At 35.2% G+C, this 18,651-nt stretch overlaps 1 pseudogene across 1 annotated transcript; it reads left to right on the forward strand.

Moving 5' to 3' along the window:
- Positions 1–11,402: 11,402 nt before the first annotated feature.
- LOC309628387 (oxidoreductase HTATIP2 pseudogene) lies at positions 11,403–16,381 on the forward strand (annotated as a pseudogene). Its single transcript has one exon. The product of its transcript is annotated as an oxidoreductase HTATIP2 pseudogene (transcript).
- The last annotated feature ends 2,270 nt before the right edge of the window (positions 16,382–18,651 follow it).

Below are 18,651 nucleotides of genomic sequence, written 5' to 3' on the forward strand. Positions count from 1 at the left end.
ACAGTATTTGTCTTGCTCTGTATGACTTATTTCACTAAGTATAATACTTTCTAGATCCATCCATGTTGTTGCAAATGGCAGAATTTCATTCCTTTTTATGGCTGAATAAAATTCAATTATATATATTGTATATTATATATATCACTTCAATTATATATATAATTGTATATATATAACCCCACTTCTTCTTTATCCAATCATCTGTTGATAGACACTTAGGTTGCTTCCATATCTTGGCTATTGTAAATAATGCTGCTATGAACATTGGGGTGCATGTATCTTTTTAAGTTAGTGTTTTCACTTTCTTCAGATACATACCTAGGAGTGGAATTGCTAAATCATATGGTAGTTCTATTTTTGGTATTTTGAGGAACCTCCATAGTGTTTTTCATAGTGGCTGCACCAATTTACATTCCCACCAACAGTATACTAGGGTTCCCTTTTCTCCACATCCTTGCCAATATTTATTTGTAGACTTTTTGAGGATAGCCATTCCAACAGGTGTGAAGTGATATCTCATTGTGGTTTTGATTTGCATTTCTCTGATGGTTAGAGATACTGAGTATCTTTTCACATGCCTGTTGGATGTCTGTATATCTTCACTGGAAAAATATCTTTGGTCTTCTGCCCATTTTGTAATCTGGGTGTTTGTTTTTTCGATATTGAATTGTATGAGCTGTTTATGTATTTTGGATATTAACCCCTTATTAGTCATATCCTTAGTTGTTATTTAAGGGATTTTCTCTTGTTTTTTTGATTGAAACAAGTTCTCTGTCTTCTCATTTTGCTTAACTTTCTCTATCTCTATGAATTTAGTTGAAACAGTTACCTATCCCAGTCTTGAATGGGTGTCCTTGTGTGGGTGTGTCTCTATACAGTCTGTGTATGCCCAGTGACTTCGGTGGGAGACCTGGATCTGAGGTGAGCATGAGTCATGTCTTTCCCCAGGGTGTGCTGGTAGCTATTACCTTGGTAGGAGTTAGGACTGGAGATGGAGGGGCTGGACCAGAGCTAGGTATGAGCCAGGGCTTCTCCTCTGCTCAGTGGCCAACACCACCCTACTGGGGACAGAAGTTGCTGGGGCAGAAGCCCTGAGGTTCAGGTCTGAGCTGGCCCCGTTCCCTCTGAGTGTTTGCTTTTGGCACCTTCACCCCATAGGGGAGCAGTGCTGGTGTAAGAGAGTCTGGAGTGGGCACTTGGCATGGGTCAGGTCACAGGCTGTGGCAGTCCCTTACTCTTGTGTGGAGCTGCCTTGCTGACCATGTGGGACAAAGCAGGTGCTCCGCTCGGGTGGGGCTCCACACTGTTTCGGTTGCAGAAAATCTGCCAGTGTCACTTGCAGTTTTAATCTGCTTCTTCTGCCATGTTTCGGGAGTAAGCAGTGTGTGTACACTTTTCATGAGTGGAGGCTAGGTTTCTTACAGCTCTCCTGTCAGTCCCACTGGTTTTCAAGACAGCTAAGGGGACTCATCTTCCTGGTTTCAGATGCCAGGCCTGGGGCACCCAATATGTGGCTCAAGCCACTCACTACCCAGGGAATATCTCCACCTGTGTAATCTCCTTCCTCTTCTTTGTCTCCTGCCAGGGACACAGATCCAGACCTGATTGCTTCACTTCCCTTCTTACCCAATTCTGTGTAGATCTTTCTTACAGCCTTGGTTGTACAAGTGTTTTTCTGCCAGTCTCCAGTTAGTTTTCAGTGAGATCTTGAAGTTACTTTTAAAACTGATGTGGTATACATATCTTATAATTACCAAAGTATCAATTTTTGATACACCTTTTTTTTTCTCCACTGTAAAGGATTTCATTCTTACTACCTCTGCCTCCCTGATTTACTCCTAAAGAATTTCACCCTTTCTTTGCTTGTAATATTTATTTTCAAGATGTGCTTGGAAAACTCAACTCTATTATTTGCCTCTTTAATGCAATCTAGAAGCTAAGTTTGTAAAATTTTTCACCAATGTCTATTGGAAGTACACTTGATAGAATAGTAAAGTCATAAACATATGTCACATATGAACAGCTTCTTCATTTACATATTTTTTTCCGCTAGAGGGTATAGAATTTGTAAAACAAAATAAAACAAAAGCTGGGCAACCTAGGGGATTACACAGATATCAGTTTCTTCATGCTATAAAATGAGGATTTATAGACGAAGTGATTGCTAAAATAATTTTCATATTCAATGAATGAAAATAAGTCCATATGATAGATCTTGGTTTTCTAGCACTATTTCTAGGAATACATACCCTAACCAGATGATTCTCTAAGTCTGATTGAATTGAAATATATATTTCTTCAATAAAATTAGATAATTTTGGTAATTACAGATCAATGCCACATTATCTAAACAACTTATTTTTTTCCATTTTCTTTGCTTATGAAATTAACTTCTATTCACAATTTAGCTTCCCACAAAGGATTTTCCACAGGAAATTGATGCACACTCACATCTGACAGACAATATTTTTTCCATACATAAAAACATAGTCAACAAATAATTTTTTAGGATCTACATTACCCAGGCACTATACTAGGTGATGGAGGTGCAAAAAATATAATACAAACATAAATATTGAATACAATAAAATACCAAAAAAAAAAAATACAAAACTAATGTATGCCAAGGAATTGTAATACAACATAGCAAATACAAGTATTGAAATATCCACAGAGTTATCTGGGAATGAAGAAAGTGGATCTTGATTCAGACAATGGGAACAGAGTGAGAAAGACACATAAAAGGAAATAATACTTTCCATAGGCTTAATTATACGCTATTCAGTGTCATTGGAATGTAAGGTTTGGTTTTGGGGATTAACATTGAGGCTAAGAGCAGGAGTTAGAATTTTAGTGCTTACCAAAGAAATACAAACGAGGCATAAATGACCTTCTTACAACTTCTAATTTATAATAAATTTGGGAGGCTATATTGAGTTGTCAAAAGAGACATAAAATATGGCTTTTTAAATAAAAATTTATGGTATTTCATAATGCACGTTTGCTATAATTAAAAAAAATAATAAGATTTCAAAGAAATTTGACATTTATAAAACACACTGTTGGATAACTTAAAAGACCTCCCAGAGAGTATATTATTTCCATCAATGATGAAGTAACTAGTATAGGACTAGATTCCCCATGATAACCAACTATAAATCTGGACAAAATATACTAAATAATTATTTTCATACATTAAACATTAGATAGTGAAGGACTATGATTCGAAGTAGAAGGGAAATAAGAAATTTGGTTCATGTTTATCCTGACTTTCAACTAACACTGTCTGGACTGTGGCACAGTGAAAGGAAGACTAAATCATAGAAGTCTCACCGAGTTGAGAAAACTGAGTTCAAGGCTACTGGGGTGACAGAAATTTGCAGGGCAGGAAAATAGGGACCTATACAGAAAAAGAAAGTCCTAAAAGTCTTTCCTTGAATTATTGGCAAATACTAAGCTGCAGATGCTGTGGGAAAGAGTCCATAAAGTTAGGGAAAGAAAGGTTATCAGGAGCTGTGAGCTGGGAAATAAAAAACTATATATATATATTTATATTTATATACTTATATGTATATTTATATATATTTATATATTAATATATACTATATGTATTATGAACAGACACAACTGAAAAATGTTCATATTCTAAAAAGCAAGAATGAAGAGTCCTCACTGAATAGCTGGACATTGAATAGAATTCAGAAGTTGTGACATTGGAATAGAACTACTCTTAACTCTTGAATAAAGGCTCCTTTATTTTTACCCTAATTACACTTAAAAGCAACCATTGAATGGATCAAGCTAATGTGCAAATAAATTAATTGACTGCCATGAAAAACCTCAAAACTCTCAGAAGGGAGAAAACAATATTTATACACACACTAACATAGCACTCATCATGTCCAAAATCCAATAAAATACTACTAGATATGTGAAGAAGTAGAAAAATGTGTCCCATAATAAGAAAAGTAAGTCCATTAAAATAGACACAGAACTGTCAGAGGTAATGGAATTAGAAGGCAATAATTTTAAAAGATGTATTCAAATGCGTTCAACTATTTAAGAAAAAAACAAAGATAATGAAAGAACAACTGTAAAATCTCCTTAGAGGAATAAACACTGTAAAAATAAATCAAATGCACATTTAAAACAGCAAAATTAGATACCCAAAGTGAAATTTTCAAAGATGGGCTCATAAGCAAAAGAACCTAATAAATAAAATATTTGAACATGAATAAAGGGAAAACTGAATGCTTCAAACTGCTTCAAACTGAAATACACAGTTAAAAAAAAGGAAGAGAATAGTTTCAGGGCACTCTGGGAAAACATCAAGTAGTCTCATATGCATGTAATTGACATACAGTAAGAAGAGAGAAAATTTCAAGCAAAAAAAAAAAAAGTAATGGCCAGATGTTTCAAATTTTAATATAAATATAAATCAACAGTTTTAAGAAGCTCTATCAACATTAAGCAGAATATACATAACAAGATGAACATTAAGTTACATTATTAAAAAATTGCCCAAACCAGTAATAAAGAGGAAAACTTTAAAAGAACTAAGGGGAAAAAAAGACATATTACATTTAGAGGAACAACATAAAGGATATCTTTTTAATAAAAAGTTTATATTTAAAAATCTTTAACCTATAATTACATATCCAGCAAAAATACGCTAGGGAAATGCAGAGGAAATAAAGACATTTCTAACCAAAGAAAAGCTATGAGAATTTTGTGCCAGCAAAACCTGCGCTGTGTCCAGTATTTATGATAATATTTACAAGAGACAAACTGATTGTAAAGACACATATGGACTCAAAGGAGAATGAAAAATGATATACCAAACAAACACCAATCATGAAAAATGGAGAGGCTGTATTAATAATAAAATTAATTCTAGAACAAGACAGATTACCAGAAATAAAACAGACATTTCACACTGATAAAAGTTCAGTTAATCATGAAGGGATAACAATTCCAAAAATACGTGTATATAGCTTCAAATATTGTCAAAATATGAGGACTGAAGTGATAAAGAAGCAAACTGAGATTATAGTTGGAAATGTCAACAATCCCCCCTCAGTCATTTATGGAGTAAGTATATAGCAAATCAGTAAGGGTGTAAAAGACTTGAGAAACACTATTAACCAAGTAGAATTAACTGACATTTATAGAAAATTACACCCAATCACACAATAGACTACATTTTTTTCAACTACACATAGACGGCTGACTAGAATAGGCCATGTGCCAGACCATAAAATAATTCTCAATAAATATACAAGTTTTAAGAATGCGTTTTCAAAACAGTGGAATTATATTGGAAATCAGTAACAAAAAATCTATAAAACCGTCAACTATTTGGAAATTAGGCAGCACATTTTTAAATAATCTATCAATTAAAGAAGAAATCGTATAAGGGAAATTAAAAAATACTTTAAAATAAATGATAATAACATATCAAAATGTGTGAGATGTAGCTAAATTAGGGCTTAGAAGCTAACTTATAAATGCTTATAGAAAAGAAGAAATTTTTAAATCTGGTGACCTAAATGTCAACCCTGAGAAGCTAGAAAAAGAGCAGCAAATTAAATTCAAAGTAAGCAAAGAAAAGAAGTGGTAAACAGAATTAAGTCAATTAAAGAGCAAATGGAGAAAACAGAAATAATTAATGAAAACAAAACTTGATTCTTTAAAAAAATTAATAAGATTGGTAAATCACTAACTAGACTAATCCAGAAAAATATGGAAGACACAAGTGAATAATTTAGGAATTAAATTTAAAAATCACTATAGATTCTTCAGAAGGATAACAAAAAGAATATTATGATAAAATTATTAATTCACCTAGAAGATTTGGACAAATTCTTTGAAAAGAAATTATTAGAATTTTCATAGGGTAAATTTAAAAAATAATAATCTTATATGTTAAAGTAATTGCATTTTAATTACAAGCTTTCCAACTAAGAAAACTCCAGGCCAGAAGGCTTATCAAAATTCTATGCCAAAAAATTACAAGAAAAAAAATTTTACAAAAGCTCTTTCATAAAGGAGCAATAAACACTTCTCATCTTACTTTATATGGCCAGTAATTCCAAAGACATTACCAAAAAAAGAAAAAAAAATACACACTAATATCATTCACTGATATTGGCCTGGGGTTAGCAAACATTTTCTTTAAAAGCTCAGGGAGTAAATGTTTTATACTTTGAGGGTCATATTATTTCTGTTGAAACAGCTCAACTCTCCCATAGTAGTGTAAAAAGTCATAGAGTATATGTAAATGGATTGACATGGCTAAGTTCCAATAATATTTTATTTATCAGACTAACCTCTGACTTAGGTGCTATAAGCTATAAGTCCTAAACAAATATTAGCAAAACTCAGAGCCACACTTTTCAAATTCAAAATCAAACAATATAATTCATCATATTCATTAAAGGAGAAACAAAAACATTCTATCAATAAATTTATAAAGTGTCAGAGAAATCTAACACACTCATAATAAAAATGACCAGCACTCTAGCAACAGAATAAAAAATTCTCAATTTGATAAAGTGCATCTACAAAAAACAAAACAAAATAAAACTATAGCTAGCATCACAATATATATTAAAAAACTGAAAACTTTCCCTTTAAGATTGCAAAAAAGACATAAATGTCTGTTTATCATTTCCATTCGAACTGGAGGTCCTATCCAGTATAGTAAGTCAAGAGAAAGAAAAAAAAAGTAATACCAATTCAATAGGAAGAAACAGTTACCTATATTCACAGAGGACATAATCTTGTATGTAGAACATCATAAGGAACAAAAAAGAAAACAATGCAACAAGAAAAAAAACCTACCAGTGCTAATAAAAGAATTTAACAAAGTGATAGAATAGCGGGTTAATTTGTGTGTGTGTATGTGTGTGTGTGTGAGACTGAATTGGAAGTGCAGTTGCAATATCAGGCACAGCATTATTTTTTTAATATGATATAGTTACATATAAATTTAATAATGTTTAGGAATTATACAAAGAAAAATACAAATTATAAATTAATAGCAAAGAGGTACCTGGAAAATGCCCATACATTTGCCACCTAAGCATCCTATTTGCACATAACCAATAGAACAGAAGAAAAATTTGAAATTAAAAAGAAGTTCTGAATGATATTAAAGATACATCATATTATGAATTGTAGCATGTAGCTAAACAAAACTACATTCAGGGAAACCTAAAGAAACTTAAACAAACAGGGATTTATACCCGGTAATAGAATGGAGCACTCAATATTGTTTTGCTGCCAGTTCATCCAAGTTGATCTATAGATTTGATGCAATACTAATAAATATTTCAGCATGTTGTTTGTAGAAATTGACCAGCTGATTACAAAATGTATGTAGAACCTCAAAGTACTTAGAATAGACAAAAGTTGAAAAAGAAAAACAATGCTGGAGGAGATACATTATCTGAAATAAAAATTTGCACACATCTACATTTACCAAGCTAGTTAGTATGGTATTAACATAAAGATAGACAACTAGATTAGTGGAACAGAATGGAGTCCAGAAGTTGGTTCACATTTACATGGTCAGTTTGTTTTAAAACTTGGCACCAGAATGACTCAATAAAGACATTAAAGTCTTTTCAAAATATATGATGCTGGAACAGTTCGTTCTCTTGTTCTACAAGAAAGCAAGAAAATATCTTCTTAGCCTTAGGTAGGCAAATTTTGTTTTTTTCATAGAGGATTGAAGAAACAAACTACAGACTGGGAGAAAATATCTACAATTCATTTGACAAGGAATCTGTATCCAGAATATGTAACTGCTACAATTCAATAATAAAAACAGAACCAAATTAAAAATTAGTCAAAAGATACAAAAAATTTCACAAAATAAGATAAATGCCCAATAAGCACATGAACAAGTGACCATTATTAGTCATCAGAGAGATGCAAAGTTAGACCTCAATGATACTACATATTTACTAGATTTCAAAAAGGCCATCAACCTTCAATGTTGGCATAGATGTAGACATTAGTGATGGGAGAATAAAATGATTAAAGTCATCTTGGAAATTAGCTTCTCAGTTTCTCTTAAACATAAAGTTTTGGGTTTTTTTTTAACATGACCTAGCTATTCTATACTTAGTTATTTAAACAAGAGAATTGAATACATACGTACACAAGAAGGTACACAAGGATGTCCATAACATAACACGGATATTCATAGTTGCTCAAAACAGGAAACATCCAAATGTCCATCAACTGGAGAATGGCTAGGAAAAATGTTGTATATCCAGGTAGTGGAATAACTCTCAGCAAATTAAGACAACAAAGGAATAAGCTACTAATATGTACAAAAATTGATAAACGTAAGAAACATTTTTCTATTTAGCTGATCAAAAGAAGCCAGACACTCTGTAGTTAGATTTGAAATTCTGTTATAGTCAAAGAAACTTTCGAGGAAACACAACAATGGTTGCTTCTTGACAGGTAGAGTGGGGAGAGGTGTGGAGTTTGGGAAGAAGCAGAAGGGTTCTTTCCCAAATGATGAAAATATTCTGTATTTTGATAGGAGTCTGAGTTATGTGAAAGAATTTTTTTAAATGTGTTGAATTATACACTTAAATTTTGTTCACTTTACTGAATATAAAATATACCTCAATACAAAGATCCCCACACCCTGATATATATGTTCAATGTCCAATACAATTTAGAACATATCAGTGAAACATGTTGAAAAGCACTGACCAGATAATAAGAGTCTTTGAAGCATTTTAAGCATGGAATTTATATGCTCACACTTTTCAATGATATGTTTGTATTTTTGATAGATCAATAAGGAGACTGTGTAGAGAATGAAATAGAAATGAGATATTGAGATATTGAGGTATCTCAATACTTGAGATAGAAAGTACACCTAAAATTAAGAAAATTGCCTTTCATTTTAAAAAATAAACAAAATGGGTGATTTCTCTGGTAAGAATTACAAACCTACAAATATCAGCTAGCCAGATGTCTAATTGAGTCAACCTCAGAGAAGTATACAATGAAAATTTAATAACTCAGTAGTCAGTATATTCTTGTGAAAAGTCAAATATCCATGATCTAAAAGAATATTTAGTTAGTTATCCATTTTATACATATTAGTGTATATATGACAATTCCAATCTCCCAATTCATCACACCACTAATAAGAATCTGATATATAAAAAAAAGTAAAATGATATTCAAAAATTCAAAAATAAAAAAAATAAACATTAAAAAAATAAAAGAATATTTAGCATTTTTATGAAATAAAAAGATTCATATTTCTACATATTCCAGCCCTCATCCTAAAGTCATATTTTCCAAACATTTTGGATACATCAACCATCTTTAATACATAAGCTTACAATTCTCCTTGAGCCTTTGTCATTTTATAATTTTGACATCATGTGTGATAAAGAAGTAAATCAAAGAAAAAGGAAAACACATCATCTTTTATATCATTATACTATTAAATTATAATAGTTATCCACTTAATATATTTAACGATGTTGATACTACTCTCCGTACATAAAGATGAATTTAAAGGTTTTCTCTCATTTTTGATACTTGCTTTTTAATGTACTTCGTAAAATCATTGAAACATTTGACTTGATTTTAAGTAAAATTTTTCAGTGACATATTATTATAGTATTGATTTTGTGATTGGCTCTGTATTAATTAAAATACCATAACCTCAGCTTACCTTTTGCTGGCAGTTCTAATTAAAGATGTTCTTCATGCCCCCCTCACACCTCATCACACAACATACATTTTCATGAATTACTTTGTTTCATTTTGTCCATGTTAATTATCCTTATCTGAAATATTTTCTGCTTACAGGTTATTTTCTATCTCCACTCACTATTTTATACATTTTACAATGGCAGAGATTTTTCTTGTATATGTCACATCCCCAGTGCCTACAATATTGTCAGTTCATATTAAGCACTCTATAAATATTTGAATGAGTGATGAAACAATGAATGAATAAACTTTCTAAAGGTATCTAAGATAGTAGGCATGTATTGCATTTATTCGATTACATTTCTTTTTACTTTCATTTGTTAAACAGAAAAGAGAAAAAATTACGTTGTCAGTTCTTTTTCTTCTCGTTTTCCTGACTAATTTTGAGAAGTCTAGGGTGGAAAGGAATCAGAATTGTGGGATTGTAAAAATAATTGTTCAACTTGGTATTTTAAGTGATCATAACTACACTCTGATTCGTGTCACAGTGGGAGTAATTCTAGTTTTAAGACATGGATTGGAAAAATCTCAAGCTTCATTTCTTGCAATTTTGCATGTAAGTAGATAAGGAGGTTTAAGAAAAGGTCATTGAAATTACAACCATTTACTAAAGAAAAAAGTGATCTGTAGCCAAAGCCCCAAAGCTTTATATCTTGATGAGCAGAGTAAGAACAGCTAAATCTGGTTCAAGTCAGCTTTAGGTAAATGATTATTAGATTCCATCAACCAGTGATTCTGCCTTCTCTCATCCTGTGCAAGAAAAAACAAAACAACTAAACATCCCAGTGTCACACTCTACTTCTCTCAGTATGAAATTAATTTTTGTACAAAAATCATATTAATCCAAAGTATTATAGAAAGACTCCAGATGAGCTTAATTACTCAAGAACCAGTTTGAATATGTTCCATCAAATAGTCTGAACAATCTTAGTTCAACCAAACAGCAAAAAAATTTTCCAAAACCATAGGTAGGTACTGGATACTGCTTTAATTTCTGTTAATTAAAAATGTTTGATCTACTATGGCGGATCTCGGTGTAAGATCCTTAAAAGAAAATAATTAATCCATGCAAGTTTGAGATAACACCTAATCTGTAGAGCTTGTGACCTGATTTAATCAAGCTCTGGACATTATTGTTGACCTATCCAAAAAACTTTTTTTTTTTAAATTGAAATATAGTGGGTGGGTTTTTTCTTAAACTTGAAATATGTTAGTTTCAGGTATACTACATAGTGGTTTTACATTTACATAGATTACAAAATGATCACCATGATAAATCTGGTGACCATCGGTCCCCTCACAAGGAACATGGTTAATATTATTATTATTAACCATATTCCTTGCTTTATATTACATCCCCATGGTTTATTTATTTTATACCTGGAAGTCTGTACCTCTTAATCCCCTCTACCTATTTTGCACAACTCCTCTACCCTCCTCCAACCTGGCAAACACCTGTTTTTAGATTTCACCTGTAAGTGAGGTCGTGCGATATTTGTATTCGTCTCTCTGATTTATTTCACTTAGCATGATAGCCTCTAGATCCATCTGTGTTGTCAAAAATGCCAAGATTTACGAAGTCGGGTAGGCGCGGACAGGGGAGGGGCCTCACAGAGGCCGGCGAGGGGAGGAAAGCGCTGGGCTGGAGGGACGGCCGGATGTCCCGGCCCGCAGCCCTTAGCGCGGCGGTGGCGGTGGCGGTGGCGGTGGCGGCGCCGGTGGCGCGCTGGTGGCCGCGGCGCGCTGCTTCCGCTGCAGCCTGAGGACGCGGGGCTGGGGGCCGGCTCCAGCATGGCCAAGACAGAAGCGCTGCCGAGGCCTCGGAAGACTTCAGGATGCAGAATAAATCCGTCTTTATTTTGGGTGCCGGCGGGGAGACCGACAGAGTGCTCTTGAAAGAAATCCTGGAGCAGGGCCTGTTTTCCAAAGTCACGTTGAGTGGCCGCAGGAAGCTCCCCTTCGACGAGGAAGTTTCTAAAAACGTGAAGCAAGAAGTGGTGGACTTTGAGAAATTAGATGACTACGCTTCTGCCTTTCAAGGTCATGATGTTGGATTCTGTTGCCTGGGTACCACCAGACAAAAAGCTGGGGCGGAGGGATTTGTTCGCGTTGATCGAGATTACGTCCTGAAGGCTGCAGAGCTGGCAAAAGCCGGAGGGTGCAAACGTTCCAACTTGCTGTCCTCTGAGGGAGCTGATAAGTCTAGCAATTTTTTATATCTGCAAGTCAAGGGAGAAGTGGAAGCTAGGGTTGAAGAGTTAAAATTTGATCGTTACTCCATATTTAGGCCCGGAGTTCTATTATGTGATAGGCAAGAATCTCGCCCAGGTCAATGGTTGGTTAGGAAGTTCTTTGGCTCCTTGCCAGAATCTTGATCCAGCGGCCGTTCTGTGCCAGTGATGACTGTGGTTAGAGCAATGCTGAACAACGCAGTGAGACCAAGTGACAGGAAGGAACTGCTGGATAACGAGGCCATCCACGACCTGGGGAAAGCTGATGGCTCTCTCAAGCCGTGAGCACGCTGGAGAAATGATTTGCAGTGTCAGACTCAACACCTATCACCTAACGGTAATTTCAGGGTCTAAAAAAAACTTGTGCTTTAACTGTGGTTTCACTATTCTCAGTCGCCCAGATCCAATCAAAAAATGATCGTGCTCTGCATCAGCATTTTAGAGCCTGATTCTACATATGTAGACATCACCCTGGGAGCCTTTCAAAAATAGGAATCCAGCAGCTCCCTGGTGGTCTGGTGTCTAGTGTTTGGCACAGAAATGAGAGATTCATAGACCCTACCTCAAACTTTCTGAATCAGAATTTGGGGGGTATGGGCACAGAAATCTGTTGTTTTATTTAAGCTTCTCTTATGGTTCTGATGCCACTGGTGGGGAGGTCAGCTTTGAAAGCTTGTCTGCAGAGTCACAGCAGCAGTGCAAACTTTATGTATCATGCAGATGAGTTCTGAACAAAAATTGTTGACATTTGTGTCTCTGAGTTACACAGTGCTGACTGCATGTTAATTGTGTAAGTGAACATTGTGATTTACTACTTCTTTAGAATATATAATAAAAGTTATTATATAACTGAGCTTATATAATTCATGGGAGAATTAAATAGAAGAATTAAAATAAATGTACAAGTCGTGGGTGCCCTTAGATTGTTAGAAAATGCCCAAGTAACGGTGGTAGTATGCAGTATTTTGGCCAATGGGATGATAGAATAGCAGCTAATACATATCAAGTACTTGCTAATTGCCAGCCTTTACACATACTGTCTGTCCTTCAGCCCTCCAGACAATCTTTATTATTCTTACAGGCAGTACTATCATCCCCATATCTTAGGTGGGGAATCCGAGGCTCACTGTGGTTAAGTACCTTGCCCAAGGGCTTAAAGCTGAAGCCTGAAGCTAGGAAATGGCAAAGCCAGGATTCTAACCCAAGTGAGCCTGAATCCATAGCTTCTGTTTTTAACTACTCTGCAAGAGCATCCAGTATCTGTATATTTCCAGGAAGTTACAGTTAATTGTTGCTGGATCAGTACATGCTGTGGATGAATAAAATAGAAATGTTTGGGTTTCTCCATTGGTCTAGGATCCCTCTAATGATTAACCACAAAATATTCACATAGCCAGTAAATGTATATTTCAAAGTGCTTCACTTTAAAAACTATGGAAAAGGAAAGGAAGAGGCAGAAGGAAGGGTCAAGGTCAAGAGGAGCACACTGTTAATTTCCATCATGGAACAAAGGATAGTAGTGAAATTTGTCTTAACTTGTGTGCTGGGGGAAGCAAGGTAATAAATTTCAAGCTTCAGTGGACAAAAAAAAAAAAAATGGCATGATTTCACTTTTTTAAAGGCTGAGCAATTACAGATATATATGTAATATAATATATACTTTATTCACTGAGGTTGCTTCCATATCTTGGCTATTGTAAATAATGCTACAGTAAACATTGGGGTGCGTGTATCTTTTCAAATTAGTGTTTTTGTTTTCTTCTGGTAAATACCCAGAAGTGAAATTGTTATATCATATGGTGGGTTCTATTTTTAATTTTTTGAGAAACCTTCATAATGTTTTCCATTGTGGCTATACCAATTTACCTTCCTGCCAGCAGTACACAAGCGTTCCCTTTTCTCCACATCCTCACCAGCACTTGTTATTTGTTGCCTTTTTGATGATAGTCATTCTGACAGGTGTGAGGTGGTATCTCATTGTGGTTTTCATTTACATTTCTCTGGTGATTAGTGATGTTGAGCATTTTTTATGTGTCTCTTGGCCATCTGTATGTCATCTTTGAAAAATGTCTGTTTAGGTCCTCTGCCCATTTTTTGAGCAGGTTGCATATTTTTTTGATGTTGAGTCATATGAGTTCTTTGTATATTAACCCCTTATAAATATATATATCCTTTGTAAATATTTTCTTCCATTCAGTTATCCGCCTTTTTGTTTTGTCAATAGTTCCCTTTGCTGTGCAAAAGTTTTTTGTTTGATATAGTCCCATTTGTTTATTTTTGCTTTTGCTTCCTTTACCTGAGGTTACAGATCTGAAAGAGTATTGCTAAGACCAATGTCAAAGATTGTACTACCTAGGTTTTCTTCTAGGAGTTTTATGGTTTCAGATCTTACATTTAAGTTTTTAATCCATTTTGAGTTTATTTTTTGTATATGCTGTGAGAACATAGTCCAGTTTTATTTGCATGTAGCTGTCCAGTTTTCCCAACACCATTTATTGAAGAAGCTGTCTTTTTATTGTATGTTCTTTTCTTTTTTGTTGAAGGTTAATTGAACATATAAATGTGGATTCATTTGGGGGCTCTTTATTCTGTTTCATTGATCTATGTGTCTTTTTTGGTGCTAGTACCGTACTGTTTTGATTACTGTAGCTTTGTAGTATAGCTTGAAATCAGGGAGTGTGACACCTCCAGCTTTGTTCTGCTTTCTCAAGATTGTTTTGGCTATTCTGGGTTTTTGTTGTTTTCATACAAATTTATAATTATTTATTCTAGTTCTGTGAAAAATGCATTCGTGAATACTGCAATAGGTTATCAAGTTAATTTACTTTATAAAAAATTTACAAAAATTGTTAGTGTCCTTTAATAGATATAATTTTATACATTAAGTAGTAGTGTAAATAGTTGCTCTTTGTTAATATCCAAAAATAATGAAAACTGATCAATGACTTCTCTAAAAAATAGCTTTTTGACTGCCATCAGTGAATTTCTGCAAAATAGAATGCAAAATAAATATGTAATTTTCTAATAATAAGCAGATGTTTATTACATATCAGCTATGTGCAAAATATTTTATCTCAGTACCAGAAAGAAAACAGAAATCATTTAAATCAAATATCAGCAAACCAATTTGCCTTTTTCTAATTGAAGCAAAGTGATATTCACATTTAGTTGTCATGTATGTTTTGAGGTCTACTAATATCCAGTGTTTTTCACATATGAATGAATGAATGTATAGCTAGAAAGGAACCTGCCTAGAATATTTGCTTTTGGCGAAAGACCCATTTTATAGTTACATATTAACTATTATAATCACTTTTTAATTCATAGTATATCAAATTAATATCACAGCATGATATACCCTGATATGAAATGGATTTTCTATGTATATTTTAATGAGATCATGAAGTGAGGTAGGGGTTACCAGGGAAGATATTTATAATGTAATTTACAATTAATAAAATTTAATTTAGTGAATATCTGTGATATAAAGCATACTAGTCAGGTTTCAACCAGAGACATAGAACCAGTAGGAGATGGATACTAAGAGATTTATTGCAAGAAACTGGCTTACATCAAATTGCTTCACACTTGCCACCCTCTTCCCAACACAGCTCAGAGAATGATTCCTGATTGTTTTAACCCAATTGTAGTGGTTCAGATATCCTTGACAGTGATTGTGTTAGGCTTAGGTCTCTGATACAATTCTGGAATTCAGCTGTGAAACTTCTTTAAAATATATGCACAGGGATGCTTCTGTAGTTATGAGTGATGCCTGGGATGCTGCAACCATTTTGGAAACATAAGAACAAAGGTGAGAATAAAAAAGGAAATATGGCCCTTGATGGTGTTATTGAGCCACCCAGTTAACCAACTCTGAAAGCTACCCCATTCTATCATTCAATCATTCATTCATTTATTTGATGATACCTTTTTTGTTGTTAATTCTGTTTGAATTGGAAATTTTCATTAAATGCAGTTTGTAGCCTTTTAAGTGATATAGAAGCCAAATGAAATCAGAAGTTGTCTTGGTAAAGCATGAAAGCATGAAATCAGAGAAAGGGGATTTAAATGATTCAAATGTTTACTGACATCAGGAAAAGGTAGTCTAAGACAACAACTCTTCCTCTGAAATATGACCTTAGGGAACCAAAGTATTTGAAACTGTGAGTCACAACAATCCTTTCCTTAGTGGTTCTCAGGCTTTAGCATGGATTAGAATCACCTGAAGAGCTCACTGAGGTGTGAGATTTCAGGCTCCTCATCTTGCATACATCTCCCATTTTTTTCTAAGGGGTTCTCTTAGAGCTACCCTCTCTTGGCTTGAGGGGGAAGAAGAACTTTGCTTTCCTTGTGTGTTTTCTTTTCCTTAAATTTTGTCAATGAATTCTTTCTCAGTAAATCTCTACCCTGTAGGTAAAAGGTAGGCAGCACTCCTTCCCAGGCCTGATTGGGGGGGTGGGGATGGGCAAGGAGGAGCTGCACTTTGTGGTGCCTTCCCATGCCATCTGGGCAGGGCACTCCAAGCCTGGATCTTGCCTTGTGTGAATTCTGGTCTCTAGAAGCACCTATTTCAACATTTTCTGTGTTCTCCCTGGTGATTGGGATCAGCTTGGGCTGGCAGTGCTATCCAGGCAGGGTGCCCTGAGCCCATGTCTTTGTTTCTCTCCTTGCGGGGAACTCTCCATTTCTTTATCCCAAGCATGGGATCTACCAGATGCCCCAAGAGCTCTGAGACTCAAGTTGAGAGGATTACCCCAGGGTCCTGGATGGTTTCTAGTCCAAGAGCACAGCATGGTAAGTGGGCACACCTACTGACTAAGGTAGTATTTCTCTCATAGGATTGCATTAGATGGTGCTACCAGGATCAGGATGGTACTGACATGCTGATCTTGAGTGAGTCTCAGTCACATCAGACACAGGAAAATTTTAAGACTCTGAGTTACCAGTGGTCTGATTACCTTTGGGCTTGAGCCATATAAAGCCTGGGCATTAGCTCTCAGCTGCCAGTGCTCTAACCATGGTGCCACCCATGGTGCCACCCATGTTCTACAGCACCCAAGGGCAGTTGGGGTAGTAACATGTGTTCTTCATCTTGTGCATCCCCAGGCACTGGCACCCAGGGCAGTCACTCCACCAGCTCAGACAGTCCTTCAAGGATGGCATTGGCAATCTCCTATGAGATTTTTCAAGATTGTTGCTCTTCAACATCAATAGACACTTCTCATTGGTACCCCCTCATGCTTCAACTGATAAATCTTGTTATGAAAACTAGAAGTGGAAGTTTCCTTGTATAAATGGAACTTCTGCCCATGGACCCTTGACTGTCTACCCCACTGACAGCACTGTGTAGAAGGCAGGTTTGCAGTTTACATGGAAAGAAATCACATTTTAAGAATATAGTGACTGGGCTTCCCTGGTGGCGCAGTGGTTGAGAATCTGCCTGCTAATGCAGGGGACACGGGTTCGAGCCCTGATCTGGGAAGATCCCACATGCCGCGGAGCAGCTGGGCCCGTGAGCCACAATTACTGAGCCTGCGCGTCTAGAGCCTGTGCTCCGCAACAAGAGAGGCCGCGATAGTGAGAGGCCTGCGCACCGCAATGAAGAGTGGCCCCCACTTGCCACAACTAGAGAAAGCCCTCGCACAGAAACGAAGACCCAACACAGTCATAAATAAATAAGTAAATAAATAAAATTAAAAAAAAAAAGAATATAGTGACTATAACTTAAATAGTTCAAGAGAAATCATCATTAGAAAATGAATATCATACTGTATTTAGCCTATAATACTCCAAATGGTAAATTTAACATGACTAGAAAGAAAATTATGATTCGTGTCTTCCTGCACATCTGGGTAAGACTTAACATTTGTGGGTATCATCAACAAAGCACAATAACAACCATTATAGAGCCATTGGAAGCTGATAGTCATTGGCTGTTTGAAGGATGATGCAGTATCATGAGTAATGAGGTAAACAGCATTTTTAAAAAATAAATAAAAATTACTAAGGAGCTGAAGAAGCAAGAAGATCCGAATTGTTTTACACAAATGGTTTCCTAAGAGCACGGCATTGGGAATAATAATAGCCTTGCTCCTCCTGATAGGAAATATAACATTAGGCACTAACAATACATTTGACAATGAAGAATACAGAGATGGTTCCTAGAACTGAGTAGGAAGAAATGGTTCCTGGACACTAGAAAACTCTTACCATGCACTCATTGGCCATAAAATATGCAAGTACCACTGATTTGCCATTAATTAATTCATCATTGATAAATCAGTATATCTCACAAGGGATCATATATCTTGTGATACATTTTTAATCAAATTGTTTATAGAAAGAGAAGCCTCCTGAAATATATTTGCCTGAGGCTCTGCAAACCATGAGGGCAGATATGCTGGGCAACTCTGAGAACGTTAAATTTAGAGCCTCTCTTCACTTAACACGCATTGTCTTCAACTTTGAGCCCTTTGCCAATTTGGATACAGCAGAAAAATAATTCTGTTTCACATTTAGCAATAAATCTATTAATAGACACACAGAGTTACATACACATACACTGATACATGCTCTGAAATCTTGCAGAGCAAACTGAGGAAACTAAAAGACATGAATATCTTAAAAAGTATACATCTGTATATCCCATCTGTATTTTAAT

This window comes from Balaenoptera borealis (genome assembly GCF_965194805.1).
Source record: "Balaenoptera borealis genome assembly, chromosome: 4".
Taxonomy (NCBI): Eukaryota; Metazoa; Chordata; class Mammalia; order Artiodactyla; family Balaenopteridae; genus Balaenoptera; species Balaenoptera borealis.